Source organism: Castor canadensis, chromosome 11 (assembly GCF_047511655.1).
Source record: "Castor canadensis chromosome 11, mCasCan1.hap1v2, whole genome shotgun sequence".
Classification (NCBI taxonomy): Eukaryota; Metazoa; Chordata; class Mammalia; order Rodentia; family Castoridae; genus Castor; species Castor canadensis.
The window spans coordinates 54,113,343-54,139,148 of record NC_133396.1 but is presented as its reverse complement, the minus strand read 5'-3'; the positions used below and the strand labels follow the sequence as shown (position 1 = coordinate 54,139,148).

Here is a 25,806-nt window from a genome sequence, read left to right as displayed (position 1 = left end):
GGTTGAAGAGCTGGCTCTGGTATCCTGTCACCTGCTCACTTATGAGCTGAGGACTTTGGGTAGATTTCAATTTCCTCATTTGTGCAGTGGATATAATAGTGCCCAGCTCAGAGGTTTTTGTGTCAAAGGCTAAGAGAGGGTCTGGCACAGAAGAGACATCATAGAAGGATAAGAAGGAATCCAGAGTTCTAGCCACAGTTTGGTCACTTACTATATGATCTTAATTCAGTTACCTCACTCCACTGAACCTCAGTTTTATGTATCTATCAAATGGGGGAAATACCTACTCGTGAGGTTACTGAAAGAATTGGATTTTGAAAATATGTCAGGTGCTAATATGGAGCATGGATGATTTGGGGCTCTCCAGATAAAAGAGGCATAGTCTTTCTCCAGAGAAGTAGAATATCTTGGGTACTCTTCTCCACTCTCTGAAGCTGAGGTAAGGCCTGGTGACCTAGACTAGCAAGATGTGTAAGCCTTGAATGAGGGTAGGGAGGTGAACTGAAGCAAAAAAAAAAAGGGGGGGTGGGGAGGGCTGGGTAGATTTAGAGGTCACAGTAATGTGCAGTTTCAGGGGTCAGAATGGTCATAATGATGCCAGTGTCCAGTGGTGACACTCAGTGACGGCCTCAGTGTCCAGTGCTGAATTTAATGGCGCTGGCAGCAACCACTTCTCTGGCCTGATTTTTGTTGTTCCTTGACTGCAAAGAGCCATTTTGTTCCTGCTTATTTGCTTCATTTGGTTACCTAATCTTCCTGAGAAACCTGTGAACTATTCCAATAGCCTAAAAATCAGAGGATTTTTTTTTCTTGCTTTAATCATGTTGAGAATTTTTCTGGATTATAAATAGGAATCCTGACTACACAAGTGCTAGCCTAATGCCCAGCATTAGAAGGAATTTATACTGGTTTCTTTTCCCTGATGGCTGCTTAACCTTAACTTCCTCCCACTCAAGTTTTGTTTTGACCAAATGGTGCTCTGATTCGTGGAAGGAAACCCTCTGCTTTGTAAAGGGAGCTTGGAGTCCCTCCATTCCACAATCATTTGCTCACTATTCCCCATGGAAGATCATTCCACAGGCATTGAAGGTGGGGAGAGGGAGTAAGCACCAAGGTAATTAAATTTTTTTTAAAGTTTTGAGGGCAAACATAGACTGCTCACCCAACTCTAAGATGTGATGTTAGGAGCCATCTAGGGATACTCAAAAACAGGATTTGAGCAACTAAGAAGCAGAGTGACTCATTTTCATGGTAACTGTCTTTTGGATTTCATGAATCTAACTGGAAGACCTAATTAACTACTGAAAGGAGGTAGGGTGTAAAAAAATGTCTGGATTCCTGAGAGGTTTAATTCATGGGTAACGAAATCATATCAGATGGTAAAGAGGACCCTGGGGAGTTTTAGGGAGGGGAGCACATCCTCAATATTTTTGGATGAACACCACACACACCAGTGACTCACTTGAACATTAGCTGCTTGGATTACTGAGAGACCACATTTAGTCTACAGGTTCCCTCTATCCTATCAATGTGAGGATCTCACCACAGCAACCTAAGAAAATAGCCGTCAGCCACTCAGTCTCTGCTGGAAGTCTTCTGGTGATGAGGCCAACAACCTTGTGATTTGTTATCTCTATCCCTAGAATTCATGGATGGAGTCTCCCTTCTGTGTGGAGACCTCTCTCTCTCCTCCCCTTCCTCCTTCCTCTTATCTTCTCCCCAGCCCTGCCATTATATGAAATCTTAAGGGCACTGTGAGTGAAGTTGCCTGCTTCTCTTGGCCAAGCCAGAGTCCCCGGCTCTTTCTCCATGAACTTTGGATTTTGAGTGCACTGAGGTTAAGACTTCAAAGGGCAGGTAGGACTGATTTATTCCAACAGCATCATTCCCATTGGGTTGTGCCTTCTGTCTAGATTCCTAGACGTCTCTCTCTAGTTCTGTCATTTTCCAAGCCTGGTTCCCCAGCTTTCTCCCCAAGAGTTACCTCAACTCCTCTAATTCTTTTTTCCTGCATATTTTAAATGGAGTCTATTGTTTACAACCAAAGAATTCTGAATTAACTTACAATGACAATAGTAACAACGCCTAGTTGTTACAAAGGTCTTCTTACATCAGACTGACCTCTTCCTCCAGGAAATTTTCACCAATTTATTCTAGAGCTGATTTCTGGAGCAACTTGTAGTCAATATTCTACATTTTACAGCCATTCCAACATTTGAAGACATGTCATCCCTTAGTTATCTCTTTTTAAAAAAATAGCTATGATTTCTCAAGTTTCTTGTAGAACAAAGTTTGCAGACGCATCGATGTCCTGGTGTCCCTCCTCTAGATTCTTTAAATGTAACCCCTATTAGGGACATAAGAAGAATACAAGGGGGCGTTATGTCTTCCTGTGTCCTAATTTCTTTAACATTAAGTTCACAGTGTTGGATTATATTAAATGCATTAGCAACTCAAACTAATATTTTTGTTTTGAAACAGTGTCTCAAGTTTATGCCTGGACCACGGTCTTCCTATTTAGGCTTCCCTTAAACTGGGATGACAAGTGTACACCACTAGGCCCAGCTTTTTTTATTAGTTGTTTGAGATGGGGTCTCTAATCTTTTGTTCAGGCTGGCCTTGAGCCATGATCCTCCCAATCTCTACTTCTGGAGTAAGGAGGATTATAGGCATAAGCCACCGTGCATGGCAGCTTCTAACTAATTTTTAGAAACTCATTGCCACTTCATCATATAAGTAATACAAAATCGTTGTAGAAAATTAGAAAATGCAAATAAGAGATAAATAAAAATGTTTACAACCCTCCCCCAATGATAATTACTAAAAACACACTATTATAAAATCTTCCAGACTACTCTGTGCTTATTATATATTTTTTTCTGTTGGTAGTGTAATATTCAAATGCATGTTATATATTTAATTAATACCCTCTGAATGTACATTGGGTCACTTATAGTTTTTTGCATGTTGTATTTTGGTTTTGCTATCATATACAATGCTTTGATAAGCATTCTACATGTATGTGTTTGTATGTTTGTCTCATGGCTCCTTAATAACCACAACTCTCTGCTCTATGTTGTATTTTTGGTGTACCTGAACACATGAATAAATAATATACGACATTGCTGGAGGAGGAGGTGCAAGCCTGTAATCCTTGAATTCAAGAGGCTGGTGTAAGAGGACCATGAGTTTGATCCCAGTCTGGGTTACATAGTAAGTCCTTGTCTCCAAAATAACCAAATAATAAATAATGATAATAATGCACATTGTTAGTTTTTGCATTTGAAAACTTTGCATAAATGGTATCACATGTATGTGTCCTTCTAAGACTTTCTCAATATTGTGATTTTGAGGCATCTCCATATTGTACAGATCAAATTCATTCATTTTACCAGTCTTATCTTCCATTAAATAAAAATCCCTGCTGAAAGACAATTAGAGCATTTCCACAGAGAGTGTCGTAATAAGCATCCTCAAGTACAACCCCTTGCGTACATATTCAAGAGTTCCTGGGCTGGTGGAGTGGCTCAAGTGGTAGAGCGCCTGTCTAGAAAGCACAGGCCCTGAGTCCAACCCCAGTATCATCCAGAAAGTAAGAGAGAGAGAAAGAAAGAAGAGAGGAAGGAAGGAAGGAAGAAAGGAAGGAAGGAAGGAAGAAAAAGAAAAAGAAAAAGAGTTCCTGGAAGATGGACATGTAGCAGAATTGCTGGGTCATAGGACAGCAACATCTTCTACTGTATGTCACCCCCGGGTAGTACTCCTGCCAGCACTAACTATGTAAGTTCCTTCTTTCCACATTCTCATCAGCATTTCCTATTGAAAAACTTACTGACAATTGCCAGACTTGTGGGTATGAAACAGTTCTTCAATATTTAATTTGTGTTTCTCAGACTATTAATGGCATCTTTTCATAAGCGTTTGGGTTATTTTGAGTTTCTTCTTCTACGAGTTGTGTATTCCTATCTGAGGGAGCCAGCTTCCAAGATGGCTTCCAGAAGTCCCTGCTTCCTGGTATTATCCCCTTGTGCAGTCTTTCTACCAGGGTGGGTCTGTGAGACAAATGGTGCTGCAGAAGGGCTGCTATGTCACTTCTGAGATTAGGCTATAGACTATACCACAACTTCTAACCTGGTTAGGGGATAGAAGACTTGCCCTGAAGGTAGGTGACACCATCCCATAGGCTGGGTGTCTGGATGCAGTAAAAGTAAAAGAGCAAGCTTCCTGTCAACCATGAGATTAACTCCTCTCACGGGTCACTCAGTCTGGGAGGAGGCAGCTGCCAGGCCCACATGGCAAGGAAGTGAGGGCTATCAGCAAGAAATTGAGCTCTCTTGAAAATAGCGACATGGTGAATGTGGAAGTTAATACAAATGACGTGTAGTCCAGGTAACATTCTGGGTACAAGCTCACAAGAGACCTGAGAACTAGCCGGCTAAGACACAGCTGAATTCCTGACTCCTCCTGAGATAACACATCTTAGTTGTTTTAAACTGCTAAGTATTGAAGTAATTCCTAATGCAGCAACAAATAAGTAAAAGAACAATATTTAGACCTTTTCTAATGGATTGTTTTTCTCTTTCTTATTAATTTATGGAACTTATTAGAATATTCTAGACCTGATCTTTTTTAGTCATAAGAAAACCACAACTATCTTCTCCCAACCTTGACTTATCTTTTTGCTTTATTGAAGGTGTTTTTTAAAATAATAAAGTTTAAAATTTACTATAATTGACCTGGTACGGTGGCTCATGCCTAATAATCATAGCTATTTGGAGGGTGGAGATTGGGAGGATCATGGCTTAAGGCCAGCCGGGCCAAAAAAGTTAGCAAGACCCTATCTCAATCAATAATCAGACCATGGTGGCAGATGCCTCTCATCCTAGCTATTCGGGAGGCCATAGAATTGCTCTCCGAGGCCAGATCTGACAAAAAGTGAGACCCTATCTGAAAAATAACCTAAAAAATCAAAAAGGGCTGGGGAGCATGGCTTAAGTAGTAGAACACTTGCCTAGTAAGTATAAGGCCCTGAGCACAAAACCCCAGTACCGTAAAAAAGGTAATTAATGTAATCAAATCTATCCATTTTTTCTTTATAGTTGAAGCTCTTCACATCTGATTTATAAAATCTTTCATTACCTTGGAATAAAAAACCCTTCTATGTTTTCCCTTAAATATTTCAAATTTTATCCTTGTAACTTTAATTCTTTAATCAGTCTGGAAATGATAGTTGAATTGATTTGCCCAAAGCCTCTATCCTAACACTCTTATTTGTAATTTACTTTTTAAATAATTTGTTGTGCGCAGTGCTGGTGGCACACTCCCATAATCCTAGCTATTCAGGAGGCAGAGATCAGGAGGATCACGGCTCAAATCAAGACCCAGGCAAATAATTTGTGAAACTCTGTCTCAAAAATACCTAACACAAGAAAGGGCTGGTGGAGTGGCTCAAGTGGTACAGGGCCTGCCTAGCAAGTATAAGGCCCTGAGTTCAAACCCCAGTACCACCAAAAAAGCAACAAACAAATAAATAAAAAGATTGACCATCATATCAAGTAATGTTGCTGTCACTGTCATCATATTCTGACATAATGACCAAGTCCCTTCATGTTTCTTTAATTGCTCCAAACATTGAGATAGTTCAGACTCCAGTCATTCCTTTTTGTGGGTCTCCATCTGAATCCATTCTCTATGTCTTAAAAATTCGTCATTCCCATAAATCTTAGTACAAAGTAGAGCCTGCCCCTCACTATGGAAGGGAGTAATTATTTGCTATGATTTTAATGTCTCCACCAAAACTCATGCTGAAATTTAATCCCCAGAGTAAAAATTTAATCTGACTACGGTGCTTGGAAATGCAAACTTTGGAAGGTAATTAAGGTGAAACAAGTCATCAGGAGAAGTCTTAATCCAATAGGACTGTGACTTTATAAGAGGAGAGATCTAAGATAGGAGCTAATGTTTGTCCTGCTTGGTTTTGGTCTTGCTTTGGTCTCCTCCCTCCTATGCTCCCATTCTTTCCCGTAGGATGGACATGCTTACTCTGTGGCATTGTATCTTCCAACCATGTAACCTATTTTTCCTTCTACAGGGCTCACAGCTAAGAGTTTGCCATATATGACCTGTGCCACTTTGGGACTCTGCAGAGTCCCCACCAACAAAAAGGATCTTACTAGATGTAGCTGCCTGATCTTGAACACCCCGGCTCGAAGAACTCTGAGCTAAATGAAACCTTACTTTCATATAAATCACCTAGTCTGTGGTATTACATTTCAGCAATAGAAAATGGCCTGGCATTGCTGAAAACCAATGTCCCAGGTTTCTCTCAGCAAGGGTGTGGACATATGTCCGAGGATCTGCCAATTAAGACATATTACTCTTAGATTTTGAATTAAGACCTGATGTTACAAAGAATCATCAGCAACTATGTAGCAGTACTTTTCAAACCTTGGTTCCTGTAGGGATCACCTTGGAGTCTTATTGAAAACCAGATTGCTGAATTCCACCACCTCTAACCCCATATAGTCTGATTCAGTAGGTCTGGTGAGGCGTGAGAATTCGTAGGTCTAACATTCTTCCAGGAGATGCGGAAGCTCCTGGGTGGACAACTACACTTTGAGCACAGCAACCTCTCTGGTGATGTTTTGGTGAGGATGAGAGCAAATGCCCAGGAAAGCAGAGTTACTGTTGCATCTGGTGTCTACAGGGGAAGCTGAGCTAGTTTTGTGGTAGGATTTGGGGCATTGTTCCTGGCTAGGTAGCTGCTGACATTGGTCCTCTGCCCACTGGCAATTCTGTGAACTACCCTGAGTTCTCTAAATAGATTCCCTTGCTGCATAAATCAGCCAGAATTAGTTTCTGTTGCTTGTAGCAAAGCATGCTGGCTGATTGAGGAACCATTCTGTTGTCTTTGAAGACTTCCTTTGAGACCTAAACTATTCTTAAGGTAAGTCTTCCTGACATTACTTTCTAGATTTACACCATTGTTTTATATCCTTGGAAGTCATGCCACTTAATTCATCTGTGGTCCTTGTCTTTAAAAATACATTTTGTTTGTTCTTATTTCAATAATATATGCTTACTGTCAACATATTTAGAAAATATAGAAAAGCTCAAAAAAAATTTTAAATCATCTTTAATAACACTCCCAGAGACAACTGCTATGACTATTTTGTTAAACTACTTTCAGTTTTTCCCCACATACACGCTTTTTATATGTTTGGGATTATATTGTGCATACTGTTTTATGACTTCCCTTTTTTATTCATTGTAACAATACAAGTAAACATTTCCTCTGTTGAAAAGCGTTCCACAATATTGCTTTCAATAGTGACATAGCTTCCAGCTTCTGATGTACTGTAATTTATTGAACTTGCCTCTGATGTTTGACATGCAGGGTGACTCAGATTGATCTCTCTTATAAATAACACTGCAAAGTCTGCCTCAAAGTGGCACATTCTGAATTGGTTAGTAATTCCTCCTAGAAACTCTCCAAATTGTCGAAAATTCCCTTATTCTACAAATATTTCCTTCCAGGCACCAGTAGCTCACACCTATAATCCTAACAACTCCATAGGCAGAGATCAACAGGATCACAGCTCAAGACCAACTTGGGCAAAAAATGAAACCCTATCTTAAAAATACCCAACACAAAAAGAGGCTGATGAGTAGTAGAGCACCTGTCTAGCAAGCAGGAGGCCCTGAGTTCAAACCCCAGTACTGCCAAAAAACCCACAAATACTTCTTGCGGATCTATCCCAAGGAACATGTGTCTTGCCCTGTTCAAGTTGCTAATGGTAAAGAAAATTAACAAAATAGCAAAAATCCCTATCTACAAAGAATAAGAACAATACTACATGTCCATAATAAAAATGGACATACAATAAATGAACATACAATCTAGCTAGTAATACACTAATAATAAAATAATAATGATGAAAGCTACTACTTTTTAAATGTTTGCCATCTGCCAGAAATTATGCTAAGCCCATGTGGGCAGTTTTAATTCTCAGACTCTATTATCATCTCTGCCTGATTTTCCCCCTGCCTCATCATTAACATCAGCAGGCCTGGTGTTGGATTGGTTAACACCAAGCCCTCCCCAAAGCCTATGATCTTAACTGGAGGACAGAAGGGGAAGATGGCACCTTAGATGCTCAAGGCACTGGAGCAGGACCTCTGCTTATTACACTTCACTTCAGATGTAGACTGAGAAGGAATGGAACAAACCCCCATGGGACCACAGGCAATTTGCCTTCTATCTGTTGACAGATATCAGATCACATTTTGCCATTAGTAAATTAGGAGAATACAACCAGCATGTAGTCCATAGAAAAATACAGAAACAAAAAACAAATGCATAATGGAGACTAGGAAAAAAACCAAACCACTGGCAACCTTCCATTGCCAGACCAATAGGACAAGGTCAGGAAACTTGCTTGCTCCCTCCACAGGGTACAAGAAAACATGGTCTTCTGAAAAATGAAACTATTAGGAAACAGGCCTTTGATCCTAGTACTCAGGAGGCTGAGGCAAGAGGATCATGAGTTTAAGGCCACCCTGGGATGCACAGCGAGACACTGTCTCAAGAAAAAAAAGAAAAAGAAAAAGAAATTATTAGGCAAAAACAGATGCAGATGAAAGGCAACAGATTGGGATAAATAAAAGTAGCATTAAAAGGGTGATAAAGAATGATTGTAAGGAAACTGAAAACAATCAGATTAAAATCCATAGCTCCCTCACAGGGGTAGAACTGATGCTACCAAAAAAAAAAAAATGGAATCTGAAAATGCCGTATATTTGTGAAGACATGAAATAATTGGAATTCTTGCTTTTCTTTGTAGGAAACAAATTGACAATATCCACACAACTTCAGGTGCATACACTCTACAATCTAGCAACTCCACTTTCAAAGCAGATACTCTAGTACTTAAAAAAAAATCCAGATTGGCTAGATGCTGGTGGCTCATGCCTGTAATCCTAGGTACTCAGGAGGCAGAGATCAGGAGCATTACAGTCCAAAGTCAGCCCAGGCAAATAGTTTGCAAGACCCATCTAGAAAAGAAAAATCACAAAAAAGAGCTGGTGGGGTGGCTCAAGGTGTATACCCTGAGCTCAAACACAGTACCTCAACAAAAAACAAAATCCGGATTGCCACATCAGATCCTGTATCAATTAAATCACAATGTCTTGGAGATCCACCCATGCACAGCCAAGTTTGGAATGACTGCATATGTGCATAGAAGGACATCACCTAGAATGTTCACAGCAGCATTGCTCGTAATTGCAAGAACCCAGAATTTTCCCAATATCCACAGACTGAATTCATACAGTGTACGTGAACACCCAGTGAAATGATACACCACAATGAAAAGACATTTATTGCAGCTAGACCCATCAACAAGGATGTATCTCACAAACACAATTGGAATGGGAAGCAATCAATAGGACAGGATAGGCATACAACTTGGTTTCATTTGCATAAGGGAAAAATTTTCACAACTAGATAATGCATTCCATAAGGATATTAATAGTTTGTGAGACCCTGTCTTGAAAATACTCAACACAAATAAGGACTGGTGTAGTGATTCAAGAGGTGGAGCATCTGCCTAGCAATCATGGGGCCCTGAGTTCAAATTCCAGTACCAACAAAAAGATAAATAAATAAGAAAGAAAGAAATTCGAGGGATTCATAACCACAAAACACAGGATAGCAGCTACCAGAGAGGAGGATGGAGCTTCTAAGATTCTGGTACTATTTTATTGCTTAAATCAATAGTGACAGCTTATGCCTTTATACATAGGTAATAAATATTATTTTGTCTGTTTCAATTATTTAATTAAATGTTGAAAAAAACTATTTTAAATTCTTTAAAATGTGAAGAATTGTGCATAGAGACCTCCTTGAAAAATTCTTTCAATACTCAAAGAAAAAGGACAACTGTTTTTAAATGATGTAGCTATGGAGGATCAGAAAATGGCCGTAATTACTTATTTTGTGACTATAAGGCAAAAAAAAAAATAGAGACTGTTTTTTGCAGTTCTGGGAATTGAACATAGGACCTGGTGCATGCTAGGCAAGTGTTCTACCTCTGAGCTACAACCCCAACCGAAAAGAAACATTTTTTTATATTTGTAATTCTATTTAATTAATATGGTATTACTATGTTGATTTATGTTGGTAAAAAGTACACTTTTGTTCTTTTGTTTTATAACTTGCTGTTTTTTTGGCAGTAGTGGTGTTTGAACTCAGGGCTTCATGCTAGCTAACCAGGTACTTTACCACTTGAGCTATACCTCCAGCCCTATGACTTGGTTTTTTATTGTACAAAATAACAGGTTTCATTATGACATTTAGACACACACCTATAGTGTACTTTGATCTTATTCACCCCCATGACCATTCCTTTTTTAAACTTAATACAGTGTAGAGAGAAGAAACATTTTTAAAGTCTCATATCTTAAACTTTAGTTTATATTATCTTAGATAAGGATAAGAAGTTCCTGAGCCATTGAAACCAAATGTAAAATAGTTTGAAGTCTGAAATACTAGCAAATATATAACAGCACCAAAACTTCTGGGTTGATGTATTGGGATAAAGTGGTGGCAGCAAAATCCTTGCTGATGGTCTTGCATATTTCCTTAATTAAATTATTGGAAATAGAAGTACTGACAGATACTAGATGTTCAATAAATAGTTATTGCCAGGCAGGGTGACATGTGCCTCTGGTCCCAGTGCTTGGAAACTGAGGCAGGAGGCTCACTTAAGCCTAGGAGTTCAAAGTCAGCCCAAGCAGCATAGCCAGACTCTCTCTCATGTACATACATGCATTCATAAATAGTTGCATGAATAATAGTTGTGAATGAACAGAGAAAATTTTCTGAAAGTATACACCAAAATGTTGTCAGAGCTTGCTTTTGAATAGTGGACTACAAGATTACTTTCTCCTACTTTTTTACTGTTCTGTATTGTTTTCTTTTTCTATAATTAATATATGCTACTTGTGTGACAGCAATAACAAAATGTAACTTTATAAACACAATATCAAGTGCTCGCTTCGGCAGCACATATACTAAAATTGGAACGATACAGAGAAGATTAGCACGGCCCCTGCACAAGGATGACACACAAATTTGTGAAGTGTTCCATATTAAATAAATAAATAAATAAATAATACAATATCAAGAGTAATTGTAGCCAGGTGCTGTGACTCACGTTTGTAATCCTAGCTACTCCAAAGGCAGAGATCAGGAGGATCAAGGCTACTCTGGGCAAATGTTCAAGAGACCCTATATCAAAAATACCCAACATACACAAAAGGCTGGCAGAGTGGCTCACGTGATAGAGCACCTGCATAGCAAGTGTGATGCTGTGAGTTCAAACCCCAGTACCACCAAAAAAAAAAAAAAAGAGAAGAGTAGCAAAGACTAAGACCTTTCTGGGTCTTCCTTGGAAAAGCTCATGTTTAGTGAAAAGAGCTTGGCTGAATTCTAGGAGACTAGGCTCAATAGATCTGCAGTCCCAGGCTAGATTCTCACAGTCTATGACCCTCACTTTAGTAGCCAGTCTTTTTTGGTACCCCCTGCTATTCCTGCCCTTGTGTAGTTCCCTCCACTTGTATCAGAGATGGCCTGTGAGACCAACAGAATATGGCAGAAGTGATGGTATGTCTCCTTTGGGACTAAATTTTTAAAAATGACTAGCTTCATTTTGATTATCATCTCTTTTCAATCAGCTGCTCTGGGGAAGGCCACATGCCCGGTCATGAGCAGCCCTAGGACAAGGCTCACGTGGCAAGGAACTGAAGCCTGCAGCCAACAGCCAAGTGACTGAGCCATCTTGGAAGTGGAGGAGGGTCACCTTGGAAGTGGAGGAGGGTCATCTTTAAGAGAGTAGAGTTCCTTTGGAATTATATCATAAGCCATCCCCCCATCTGTATGATATGGCTACTCTTGATCCACCCTGTTAGACTGTGGGACTCCAAGGAAAGTGCCAGGGGGTGGAAGAGTGGTATGGGAACTGGGGTCTGGCTCCCTCCTTTGCTGGAGTCACACACTGACAGCCAGCAATTCTCAAGGGTCCAACTAGAGGCTTGTGTAAGCAGTTGTGGCACCTCTGGGCACAGAGCATCATATGCTGTCCTCTTGAAATCACAGAATAGGATCCACTATGCTTTTTTTTGGTGGGGAGAGGTGGATGCTGACTCAGGAGAACCATGTCAGCTGAGCAAGAAAAGGGGTCTCTCACTGGAGGTTGGAGTAGAAGAAGCTCTGAAAACTTGACTGCTAGCCTTTGAGGATCCACCCAGCCTAGGCCCTTGGACAGAGAAATGCTACCTGTGCCACCCCTATATACCAAGCACAATGTTATCTGGGACACCAGTTGAATAGAGCCAGTCAAGTGCACAGTAGCCAGATGGCACAAAGAACCTGGTCAGTAAAGATGAATGGCCTGGCAGAAAAAGGAGAGATCTTCCTTCTCCATGTCCTGCTGGGGACTCTTGGAGCAGGCATGAGGGGGGTGCACGGAGGAGGGAAAGGGCCCAGCTTTGTTCTGATGCCCACACTTGAAGCAAGGGCCCTGGACCAGATGGTGATGGAGGGTAAAAATATCTGAATGTCATGAAATGTTTACCCAAAATGAAACTCTTTTCAACTGGAAGTGACTGGACAAGACACATATTTATAAAAATTGAGCTAACTTTAGTTTTTCCACTGCTGATGCCGAAAGGGGGGTTTTAGCAAAAAGGAAATGAGTTACAAAAATAAAGCAACCTTTTTGTTGGCACATGGCTAACTGGGGACTGTTCAATTAAGGCAGTTAAATAAATAAGCAACAAGACCTGAGCTGTGTGCTTTCTGCCCCCTCTCAAACATTGAGGGGATCAGAATCCCACTCCTCAAGACCTTTTGCAATTATAAATGCAGGTATTTTTTACTCGTCCAGGAATCCCCTATCCTTTGCAAATATGATTCCTTCCTATACTCTAGACCGGCTGTGTCCTACAGAACTTTCTGTGATGATGGAAATGCCCTATCTGACAGCCACTGTGAGGCTCTAAATTTTAATGTTATTGAATTGTAATCGACTGTAATGCTTATGACTGCATGTAATTAGTGCTACCAGATGGGACAACTCACTTCTAGGTGGGATCGTGCATCTTTCTTTCTACTGGATTTTTGGAAATCTGTTTTCCTAATTTTGGAATGCATCTTTTTTCTGTTTGCTGTTGCCAAATTTAAAATGTCAGGGTCGCTTTTGCTCAAGGTTTCTGACACTTCCGCATTACCCACCGATTCTCCCAGAACCAAATTTAGAATAGCATTTACAACGGTGTGTACATTTGGAAAATTTGGGACCAGATTGGATATCTGGTAATATTAAGGAATTACTAAAATTTCACAAGGAACTATTTACAGACACAATGATACGATGTCTGCAATTTGCTCTAGATAATGGGGAGGGAAGTGGATAGAGGAAACAAGATTGGTTAGTAATTGTTGAAGTCGTGTGATGGGTTCATGGGAGTTCCCTAGACCAGTCTCTAATTGATATATATAAATATATATATATATACTTTGGATCTGGAGCGTCCCTCAAAGGCTCATCTGTTAATGGCTTAGTCACCAGCTGTGGTGCTACAGAGAGGTAGTAGGACATTTAGGAGGTGGGGCTTAATGGAAGGAAGTGAGGTCATTGGGGAGCATGCTCTTGAAGGGACTATTGAGACCTGAGCCCCTTCCTCCTTTCCCCCCACCCCCCGCCACTCCATCTCAGCCACCTAGAGATGAATAGGCTTCCTCTACCATGCATTCCTGCCACGATGTACTGCCCGAAGTGACAGGGCTACAAGAACATGTACTAAACCATCTGAAACCATGAGCCAAAATAAGCCTTTTTTCTTGTAAGTTGTTTGTCTCAGGTATTTTGTCACAGTGATGCAATGCTGACTAACACAATGTGTAAATATTTTGATTTTAAAAAGCAGGAGTTGAAGCCAGGCACCATAGCACACAGCTATAATCTCAGCTACTCAGAAGGCTGAGGCAGGAGGATAGGGAGTTTGAGACCAGCCTGAGCTACATAAGATTTCCTCTCTAAATAAATAAATAAACGTTTTTAACATGGTGGGGAAAATGCTCATACTATAAAATTAAGTGGAAGGGAGAAGCAAGTTACAAAATGATAAGTATGTATTATAAAGAGAAATTTATATATACGGAGGGAATTTATAAATGTGTAGTGATTCAACTTGACCCAGATGGCTAAATTCAAATCCTGGTTCTAACATCAGCTTGGCTATATGATCTTAGGGAATTTATCCTACCTTTGCTAAACCTCAGTCTTCTGTGTGTGTGTGTGTGTGTGTGTGTGTGTGTGTGTGTGTGTGGTGATACTGGGATTTGAACTTAGGGCTTCATGCTTGCTAAGCAGGTGCTCTACCACTTGAGCCACACCCCCAGCCCTTTTTTTGTTGTATTTTTTTGAGATAGGGTCTCATGAACTATTTCCCCAGGAATGGCTTCAAACCGCCATTCTCCTGATCTCTGCCTCCTGAGCAGTTAGGATTATAAGCATGAGCCACAAGCACCCAACAACCTCAGTCTTCTTGTCTACAAAATAAGGATCATGTTCTATTATACCTCATATTGCTGTGGAGACTAAAAAAAGTCTATTTATGAAATACTCAACCGTCATTTGAGACATAATACAAACCCAGTCATTTATCTCTGGGGGATAGATTTAAGAGTGGGTGTTCTCACACTACTATATATCCAATTCTCCATAAAAAAAAAGATACCTTACTTTTATATTCAAGGGAGGAAATGAGAGTGGGAGGGAGGAAGGAGGAGGAGGATGGAGGGAGGAAGGGAGCTGTCTTCCTGCCACTTCTGTGTTCTGAGAAACTATTAGCAAAGTAAATAAACAGTTTATCCAATGTTAAATAATGATTTATCAACTTTAGCAAAATGAGAATTCTAGCTATGTCTAGACAGTTGGAGTCCCCCTGAAACTGTTTAGGCTTTGGGGATAGGAGAGCCAGGAGGAGAGCCCTCACCAGGAACAGAATCTGTAGGTACCTTGAGCTTGGACTCAAGCATCAAGCATCCTCTGCACACTTCCTCTGACTGGTGGGGAAGGGGTCTTGTCTCTGAGGTTGTCCTCCTTGTCCTTGACCCTAAAACTCTCCATATTCAAAAACAGACCACTTAATTCTTTGCATATAATGCTATGCTGTTTCCCCTTGCTATTGTTTCTATTTTTTTCAATAAAATGGATCCTTTCATTGTCACTTTCCAGATGTTGTTCTCCTCCAAGTAGCAATAGTGCTTATGAAATTCTAGTTCTCTTCTTTCAGTAATGTAAACATCCTTCCTTACCCATTCCTCCCCATACACCCTTTGCATTGGGAAATGAGCATGTAAGACCTGGTACCAGTTACCTCTATTTGTGCTTAAGAAAAATTGGGCACTGTCTCTATCATCGTGTTTCTTTCTGTATCACAAAGAATGTTTTGCATTTTATCCTCAACGATCAGTATACATGACAGTAATCAGTCTGAAACTACACTAAACCAGATGAGAGAAATCATCAACGTTTTTGAGATACTTTCTATGTAGCTCAGGCTAGACTTAAATGCTCAATCCTGCTAAATCAGCCTCCTGAGTACTGGAATTATAGGCACACACCACCACACCCTGCTCATTATTCATCATTCTTAGTCTCATTAAATCTCAGTCTCATACCAGCAGCTCCAAACATATAGTCTATCATCCTCACAACTCCGACAATAAACAGAAAGCACACCTAATTCCTAATCACTTCAGCAAAGTCACAGAAACAATTCTCATTGGTGCCAACCGGGTCATGTGTCCCCTGCTCTGTGAGCCAATCACTAAGATTCTGATAGCCTCTTTCTAGGTTGTAACTGACCCTTGGAGCCAGAGGATGAATTCAACCCTCTTTGTCCACATAAACTGTAAGTACAAAGTGAATGATTTCCCTTCAAAAAATAAAGAGACAGTTAAAAGAAGATGACAAATGAATGCTGAGCAAAAACAGCAGCTGACCACTGTGGAGACCATAAAAATCTTTTTAAGTGCTCCTGATGTCGTTGGGAAATCTCCTGCCTGACACATTCCTCCCTGTCTTTGTGGCACTCTCTGCCCTTCGTTACTAACCTCACATTCTAGTAGCTTAGGTTCTGGTCCAGGAAATGCAATCTTCTTCAAAACCATGGACATTTCCAGAAACTCATTCCCAACATCCTCTTCTTTCTGTTCCAAAGCCACAACCATCACAGGGCGACAAGATGCTACACCACATGGGTCCCTAAATCTACAATATTCTCCCTCTCCCTGCCCCCACTCCCATATTGCCCTGTCCCTCTGCCATGTGAAAACAGTGAAATGACAAAATGACCACTGTCTTCAAACCAGGAGAGCCCTTACCAAAAACAGAATCTGTAGGTGCCTTTGTCTTGGACTCCCACCCAAGAACTGTGGAAAATAAATGTCTGTTACCTAAGCCACCAAGTTTATGACATTTTGTCATAGCACAACTTGACTAGGGCAGTACCCTCCCTCCCACAGCCACTGCTTCAAGGCACCTTGATTCACTCCCTAAACCCACCGTATTCTGGCCTGGGTAGAGTCTGTCTTCTTCTCCACCCCCCACCCTTTACACAGGACTAATTCCTATTTACTCATTGTATTGGTCAAGTAGGCCGACACGAAGATTCCAAAATGCTGTGGCTTAAAGAATGTGAATTCCTACCCTGATAGAGTAGGTCTGAGGTGAGCAGCCCAGGGAAGTGGAAGAACTGCTTCTTTCTATCACCACTCCATAAGAATTCCAGCGTGAAGGGAGGAAGAAGAGAGGTTGGAAGAGGCACACTGGGATGGCCCAAGGTCCAGACCCTGCCACGTCATTTCCACTTATTCTATTGTGAGACCTGAATCACATGATCACAACTAACGCCTGGGGACGCTGGGAAATATAGTCCCCTTTTGGCCATCATAATGCCTGCTTACGGTTCTCTTCTAATGGAAGAAGAAAAGAATGATTGCAACACAACTGAAGCTGAGTTTTGATTCCCTTGAACAGCCTTTCCTAGTCCTGATCCCTATCTAGGTTAGATGTCCTTCTTTTGAGCACTTAGAACACCATACCATTGCTATCTCCCAGGCTGCTGACCTCTTCAGCTTCACCATTCCTGTCCCCAACCAGAGCACATTGCAATGCCTGGATTTTACTAGACATTGGCTACATTTTGAATAGAAGTTTGGAGGACAGGCTGCATCATTTTCCAGACTCAGTGAAAGTGAAAATGCAGGATTCCTTGTTCAAAACAAGAATTTTAAGACAGTGACAGCAGAGCATTACACCAGGCATAGGGTCTTTCTCAGTGCAGGGCCCTTTCTTCTGCACAGGTTGTGCACACCCATGAAGCCAGCCCTTGGAAGTCCCAGTAAATAAATGAGTCCAATTTAATATGAGAAATCATCCTTTAAAGGAAAACAGCATGCAACGAGAACTGAGTATCCACATGCAAGGAGTCGACATAAATCAAATCATGCGTGTTAATATTTGGGAAGTAAATCTTTGCTGCCCTGCAGGCTAAACTTAATAGAGGCCATCCCAATGGCGAGGGCATTTCTCACTTCCCAGTGCCTTGTCATTTGGATGGTAGGACACAGCAATGCTGGGCTGCTAGCGCCTCAGCAATCCAGATGTGTGGCATCTCACCTCCTACGAGGTCCCTCTTTCAGCGAGTCATCGTGGTAATTTTTTTTCAGCCTCAGATACTCTCAGGGTTGGGAAGACCTTAGAAATCATTGCCAAGACCTTCTCCAGCATCTGCTCAGACACCTCCCGCCACAGGGAACTTTCTACCTCTCCAGGCGGCTCCTTCTGTTTTTGACAGCTCTGCGGATAGAATTCTTCCTCCAGCCAAAATCTACTTCCCTGTGACTTCCACCCACTGGCTGAGAGCCACACAGAGGAACTGTACTCGTCCTCCTGTGCCTTGTGTAAAGGCTCTAATGTTCACCTGAAAGCAGAGGAGGCCAAGTTGCCTCACGGGAGCAGAACAAGAGCCACTGATGTGTTTGATTCAGGCAAGGTTAAACTTTTTCTTTTTGATTGGCTGCCAATGTTGAAAAATATGGAGAGTTCATATAAAATGTAGAATTCAAGCCTCAAAACTTGGAAGCCCTAGTAATACTGGGCTGGTAATCCCACAATTCTACTTGCACTAAGGACACTAAAGGATGGACTACTAGGTGGGCAGCTGTCACTCCCCACCACCTAATGCTTTGGTGACTGGATCTCCAAGCACGTTCCTTAGACTTAATATCACAGCCCTTGCACTAACAAATATGATCATGTACCCAGCTTCCCTACCATAGGCGTAGCCCAAGAATTCAAATTGACTTTGGGGAAAATTGTTTAATAGAACAACCTTCCTTTTGTCCTCCCTTCTTTCTGCTCAGAATGCAGAGGCTGGCACTCCAGCAAGTACTCGGTGACCATGGCGACCTTGAGGATGGAAGCCACAGTAGGAATGCTAAAATAAACAGATAGCTAGGCACAGGTGGCTCATGCCTGTAATCCTTACTAATTAGGAGGCTGAGATCAGGAGGATCACAGTTTGAGGCCAGCCCTAGCAAATAGTTCTTAACACTCTGTCTCCAAAATAACCAGAGCAAAATGTACTGGAGGTATAGCTGCTCTGGAGGTGTAAGTGTCTGCTTTGTGAGTACAAAGCCCTAAACTCAAACCCCATTCTCACCAAAACAAAAAACCACAGCAATATCCTAGGTCAATAGTTAACAGTGATTATAAATTTTCTATTTTAGCTCTACCAACCACTGAACTTGTTTTCCTTAAAATAAATCAGAGAAAGCAAACAAATAAACAAGTACATCTTTCTTAAGCCCCACTTATTATCACCATGTAAATGCAGTTCCTTCCTGATATATAATTTCTTGTCATTTTCTTTTTCTCTCGCCTTTCCCTAAATTGAGCTTTTATTATGGAAGCATCTCAACATATATAAATGTAAGTAGACTAATCTTTACCCACAAAAGAATTAATCGGTGCTCTTACCTCACATCACATGCAAAAATCATTTCAAACTAGGTCATAATCCTAATTATAGTAGCTGAAACTATAAAACTTTTAGAAAAAAGCATAAGAGAAAATCTTCAGGATGTTAGTTTTAGCAGTCATTTCTTAACTATAACACCGAAAGCATAAACAATAGAAGACGAAAATGGTCTTCTTCAAAATTAAAAGCTTTTGTGCTTCAAACACCACCACAAAGAAAGTAAAAGACAACTCATAGAATGAGGAAAACATTTCCAAGTCATATACCTAATAAGAACTTGAATCCAGAGTAAAGAACTATTCCAACACAATTGAAAAGATTTAATTTTTTTATGTGCAAAGGACTTGAATAGACATTTCCCGAAAGAGGATATATAAATGGTCAATGATAAACACAGGAAAAGTTTTTCAATCTCATTAGCCACCAGAGAGATGCAAATAAAAACCACAAGAGACCACTTCCATCCACACCCACTAGGATGGCTAGAATCAAAAATAACAAGGGCTGGCAAGGATGTGGAGAAGCTGGAAGCCTTGTGCATTGCTGGTGGGAATTCAAAATGGTGCAGCTGCTGTGGAAAACAGTTTGGCAGCTCCTCAAAATGTTAAACATAGAATTACCATATGATCCAGCAATCCCGCTTCTGGGGCTATACCAGAAAGAACTGGAAGCATGGACTCAGATACTTTCCCAACAACGTTTATGGCAGTATTGCTCACTATAGCCAAAAGGTGAAAACAACTTAAGTGTCCATCAACAGAAGAATGGATGAAGTGTCATATATACCTAATATTATTGAATATTAGTCAATAATAAAAAGAAACGGAACTCTGGCATGTGCTGTGACATGGTCATCCACGTTTTCAGCATTATGCTAAGTCAAATAAGCCAGACACAAAAAAGACAAACACTATATGATTCTACTGTATGCGTTACCTAGAAGAGGCAAATTCATAGAGACAGAAAGGAGAGGGATGAAGTGGAGAGGGGAATAAGGAGTTAATTGTTTAAAGTATTCAGAGTTTCTATTTGGATGATGAAAAGTTCTGGAATAGATGTGGTGATGGTTATGCAATATTGTGATTGTGCTTAATGCGACTGATTTGTAAACTTGAAAATAGCTAAAGTGATATACATTGTGCTGTATGTATCTTACCACAATAAAAATTGAAATTAAAGGAGGCAGTGAGAACGTGAGAAACTGGAGCTCCCATACATCACTAGTAAGAATAGAACAGTCTGGCAGCTCCTCCAGATATAAGACATGGAATTACCATTTGACCTATCAACTCCACTCCCAGAAATACCTAAGAACATACATCCACACAAAATTTTTACTTAAATGTTCATAGTAGTGTTTGCATAATGGCCCCAAAGTGGAAAATAAACCCAAATTCCCATCACAAAATTTGATATACACACAACTGGATATTATTCAACAATTCAAAAAAGCGAAAAGAACGAGGTATTGGTACTTGCTATAATATGAGTTAATCTGGAAAACTAAACAGTAAAAGAAGCCAGGTGGGCAAGACCACATAGGTATGGTATGGCTCCATTTATGTGAGATGTCCACAATCAGCAAATGTATAGGGACAGAAGCTAGGTCACTGTTAAAGGAAGAGGAAGAATGAAGAGTGACTGCTACTGAGTATGGGGCAGGGTGTTGTTTGGTTTATTCTGTTTAGGGCTTTTGGTTTTTTGGTTTTAGGTTTTGGTGTGTGTGTTTGTTGGGGTTTTTTTATTGTTGTTTTGCTTGGTTTTTATTTTGAGATAGGATCTCACTATGTAGCTTGGCCTCAAACTTACAACCCTTTTGCCTCAGCTTCCTGAATGCTGGAATTACAGGTATGCATTTTCACATCCAGTGAGTGTGAACTTTCTTTTGGGGGTTATAAAAATGCCCTCACTTTAGATTCTGGTAATGATTATTAATTCTGTAAAGTAAAAATCATTTCATGAATTGTACATGTGAAATGAGTGAATCTTACAGTACCTAAATTAAATTTCAATAAATCTATTTTAACAAAATAAACTGAAAGGAAGGCCCATACACCTGTTCCAGCCTCAGCATTTATTAATCTGTGGTTAATTTCTTTTCATTCATACCCACACGTGCTCTTCCTCACCCCCATATTATTTTGAAGAAAATGTCAGACATCTTCTAGCACAGAACTTAAAGCCAGAGAATTAATTCTGCACTGTGGTTGCCTGGCTGCTTTGTTCTTGGCTGTGTACCATCCAAGCTTGGTTCTCCTGCCTTCCTGGAAATGTTGCAAATGATATAATACCTGGAAACAAATCCCTTTCTGCTTAAACTTCTGCAACTAAGAAACTTGACTGCTGTAGCCAAAACTGACATTGACCTCTAATACATATTCATCCACAGAGGGTGTTTTGATGGAGCTGCAGTGTATAAAAAACAGTGCTTGATGGACTGGAGACATTGCTTAAGTGGTAGAGCACTTGCCTACCCAGCATGAGGCCCTGAGTTCAAACCCTAGTGCCGCCAAGTCAAATAAAATAATTAAAAACGGTGGTTGGAAAGCTGTTCACCCATAATGAAAACTCCTCAGAAGCCCAGAAGCCTGTGGGGTGTCAGGTAGAAAATTAGGTGTGTTGGAGGATTGAAGGAGGTATCATTCGTTCCCAGGAAAAACCCTGATACTAAATAAAGACCTGATGGCGGGTGATAAGTTAGACATATCATTGTGTTGGTTTCCTCTGGCCTTGGCTTCTATTCTGACTCCCCAAGGAGGAATCTTTCTCTTTCCTGAAAGGTCATGACTGAAAGCACCATTCCCTTGCCCTTGTGAGTTGGCTGATTCGTTGGCGCCCACCGTCAGATCCTCTGAGCAACCTGGACTCACCCCAGCTCTGCCCTACATCTTGGGTAAGCTGGGTAGGCTCTGACTCACTTCTCCACCCACCACATTTTTAATGGAATCAATGGGCTTTGTGTGGTCTGGGTCTTTAGAACCCAACTGGCCTGTGTTCAGTTCTGGGATTGTTACCACATGACCTTCAGGAACATGCTCCACCTTGCTGAGCCACTATTGCTTCATCTGTAAAACAGAAAAACAGCTCCTAATTTATATGTCTGTTGAAAGGATGTCATGAAGTAGGCCCCTATGTCAATCCCTATACGAAATAGCTATTCCACAATTGTTGTTCCCATCCTATCACCTTTTGTTAATATCAAATTGAGTTGGACCTGGTATTGGCACTTCTCAATAAGATAAGGTTGTGTTCTGTTATTGTTTTGATTTCAAGGAATGCGCTCAGTACCATTTCAAACTATATTACTTTTAAATAGTAATAATAAGAGTAACAATAGTAAACATTTATTGAGTGCTTGCTCCATAGCGGGCACGGTACTAAGAGATTTTAATACTCCATTTCATCTTCTCAGCCTCATGAATTGAGCATTATTTTAGAGAACAGAAAACTCAGATTTGAGGTCCATTAATTCACCCAACATCATAAAACTAGCAAATGACATTTTATCCCACTTGCCTGTTACTAGAATCTTCCAGGGGCTTTTCCCTGACCTGTTCTGAGTGCTGCCTCTAGACTACTCAAATCCCAAGCCGCCTAAAGAGGAGCACTGCTCCTACCAAGCCTGGGGTCAGTTTTTATCACTGTGATGGTGTATACAAAGCTTCCAGGCTTAGACCACCATTACCTAGGTTTAGAATTTTCCTGCTGCCCTGACTCATCTCTGCTGCTTAGCTCCCATGGTTACCCCATCCTCTTGACTTGACCCAACACCTTGTTTGGAATTCGACTCAGCAGATCCCTGATTCCACGATACCTTCCTGGTCATGGCTTTGCCTCAACAACAGGTCTCTAGGAACTTGCCTGGTTGTTTGTTTGTTTGTTTGTTTGTTTGCAGTACTGGAGTTTGAACTCATGACTACACCTTGAGCCACTCTGCCAGCCCGTTTTTTGTGATAGGTTTTTTGAGATAAGGCCTCCTGAACTTGGGCTGGCTTCAGACTTCAATTCCTGATCCCTGCCTCCTGAGTAGCTAGGATTACAGGTGTGAGCCACTGGTGCTTCCTGGTTGTTGACCATCCATCCTACCTACACCATCATGGCCTGACATTTGTGACCTATATGTTCCGTGATTTCAGCTTGACCACCACAGTAGGAAGCTTCTGAAATGATTCCCAATGGCTCTTGGGTTCATAAATGGTTCCATTCGTGTGCTTTTAATCCTCTTCCCTAAGTATCTCTTTCCAAAAAGCTGACTTCTGTCTAGCACATGCACACACACACACACACACACACACACACAAACACACACACACAGTCTTTCTCTCTCTCTCTCTCTGTCTGTGTCTCTTCCTCTCTCTCCTTCTACTTCTCTCCCATCCATCTCTCCTCCCTCCCTTCTTCCCTTCCTTTCTCTCTCTCTCTTTCTCTTTAATACCTGGGACAACCAACTTTTTTGGGAAGGAGGGCTGGGGTTTGAACTCAGGGCTTCGTGCTTACAAAACAGGCACTCTATTACTTGAGGCACACCTCCAGCCCATTTTTCTCTGGTTATTTTGGAGATGGCATCTCACAAACTTTTTCCCCAGGCTGGTCTTCCAATCTCAGCCTCCCAAAGTAGCTAGAATTATAGGCATGAACCACCAGTGCCTGGCTGGCAACTAACTTTATAAAGAGAAAAACATTTATTTAACTCACAGTCCAAAACTAAGTGAGCTGATCTCATTGTTCCCTCTCCCTCTCTCTCTCTCTCCCCCTCCCTCCTTCTCCCCAAGCAAGCTTCTGTGTTGCCAGCTGGAACTGAGGGCATCCTGCATGCACAGTCAGTGAGGAACTGAGGTCCTTAGTCCAAAGGCCTGTGAGGAACGGAATCCTGCCAATACCCAGGGAGTGAGCCTGGAGGCAGATCCTTCCCCCGGGAGCCTCAAGATGACTGAAGCCCCAGCCTAACAGACACCTTGACAGGCTGAGGATCCAACTAAACCTCATCCAGATTCCCAGCCCACAGAACTCACGAGGCAATGTGAGCACCACTCAATGTGGGGGTAATGGTTATGGAGTACTAGGTAACCAATGCAGTCCCTGTCTCAGGGGTCTTCCCAAGTGGACCCTTCCTCTGTACCTTCACCTTCCAGCCAGCCATGTCAACACTATATCCCTAGGGCCACCTGCTAAAGGGATTATATCAGTCAACTTTGTGTTACTACCTGTGACAACTAACTTTATAAAGAGAAAAGTTTTGTTTAACCCAGAGTTTTGGAGGTTCAAGTCCAAACTATAAGTAACAAGTAAGCTGATGTCATTGCTTTGGTCTCTGGTGAGGACAGTGGCTAGCAGTGGCAGGAGTGTGTGTTGGAGCAAGTGGTCATCTAGAGCCAGGGAGTAGAGAGAGAACAGTTGGGTTACACATACCCTTTGACAGCACCCCTACTGGGCCACTAGGCTCCACTTCTTAAAGGTTCCCCAGAACTTCCCAATATCACCTCCCTGAGGACTAAGCCTTTGCTTATGTATCTTTGGGGGACACCCAAAGGATATAACTAACATCCCCCAAATGACTTAATTCCTTTATACAAAGATGCATTAGAACATGGTTACTATCGCGTGAATCTCGGTGTCACCCTAAAAAACTCATAGGTTGAGACTTATCCCCTAAGGTGATGGCTTGAAGAGGGGAGGCTGCTGGGTGTGACTGGCCATGAGGGCTCCAGGGATTAGTGGTATTGGGCCCTGATTATTCCATTTTGCTCTTCTGCAAGAGACACCATGTGGGAAGCAGGGAGCCACCCTCAGATGTGGAATCTGCTGCTGCCCTGATCTTGCACTTTCCAGGCTCCAGAACTGTGAGAAAATAAATTTCTGTTACTTATAAATCACTCTGTCTGTGGTATTTTATTAGAGCAGCAGGAACAGACTATGACAATAGCTAAGGACAATTGAATTGCTGATGAGTAGAAAATGGGCTTATTCTTTAAGGAAGTACAGACTCTGTGGGGCAATATCATCAACAAGGGAACACAAATTGGTCCCTGGGAAGGAAAAAAAAAAATCTTACTGTTTTTGCATATAAAATTAACATATGCCAGGTGCAGTGGTATACATCTGCAATCCCAGCACTCAGGAGGCTGAAGCTGGAGGACTGCAAGTTTAAGGCTAACCTGATCTACATAGCAAGACCCTGTCTCAATACACACACACACACACACACACACACACACACACACACAGCTTAAGGACCCAACCACCTATGGGTACTCTTGACCCTTACATTTCCCCATGATGGAGCTTAGTGTACCGTTTCTGATTTCCTTTTACTTGTCAATAAATCTGTCAGGGATGTGACACACACTAGGTGACCTTTCTCCTGGGCTGTTTCACCCCAGGCTCTGAGAGGCCCCAGTCAGCACCAGGCTGCCGGACTTCAGCTCCAACCGGTGTCCACTCTGCTCTGCTCTGCCTGGAAGGGAGGGGTGAGTTTTGTTCTCCAGCGTGGTTTGGAAAGACCTCTCCCTCCTCACTGTCCTGCTTCCTCAGTCCTGGGATCATGAAGAGTCAGAGGTGCTGTTGATCCTCAAGGACTGGCTCCAGCAAGACCCACTGAGCCACACTCAGAACCTCCAGGCCCTGTAACTGAGCTCAGCTCCTCACGCTGGGTCAATTTCTGTCTGGGAGCAAGCTTCCTCTCACCAGCCTCCCTGC

At 41.5% G+C, this 25,806-nt stretch overlaps 1 non-coding gene across 1 annotated transcript; it reads left to right on the top strand.

The window, feature by feature from the left end:
- Positions 1-11,046: 11,046 nt before the first annotated feature.
- On the top strand, positions 11,047-11,153 carry LOC141414253 (U6 spliceosomal RNA). The gene has a single exon (XR_012439315.1). It is a non-coding gene; the product is annotated as a U6 spliceosomal RNA (small nuclear RNA).
- The last annotated feature ends 14,653 nt before the right edge of the window (positions 11,154-25,806 follow it).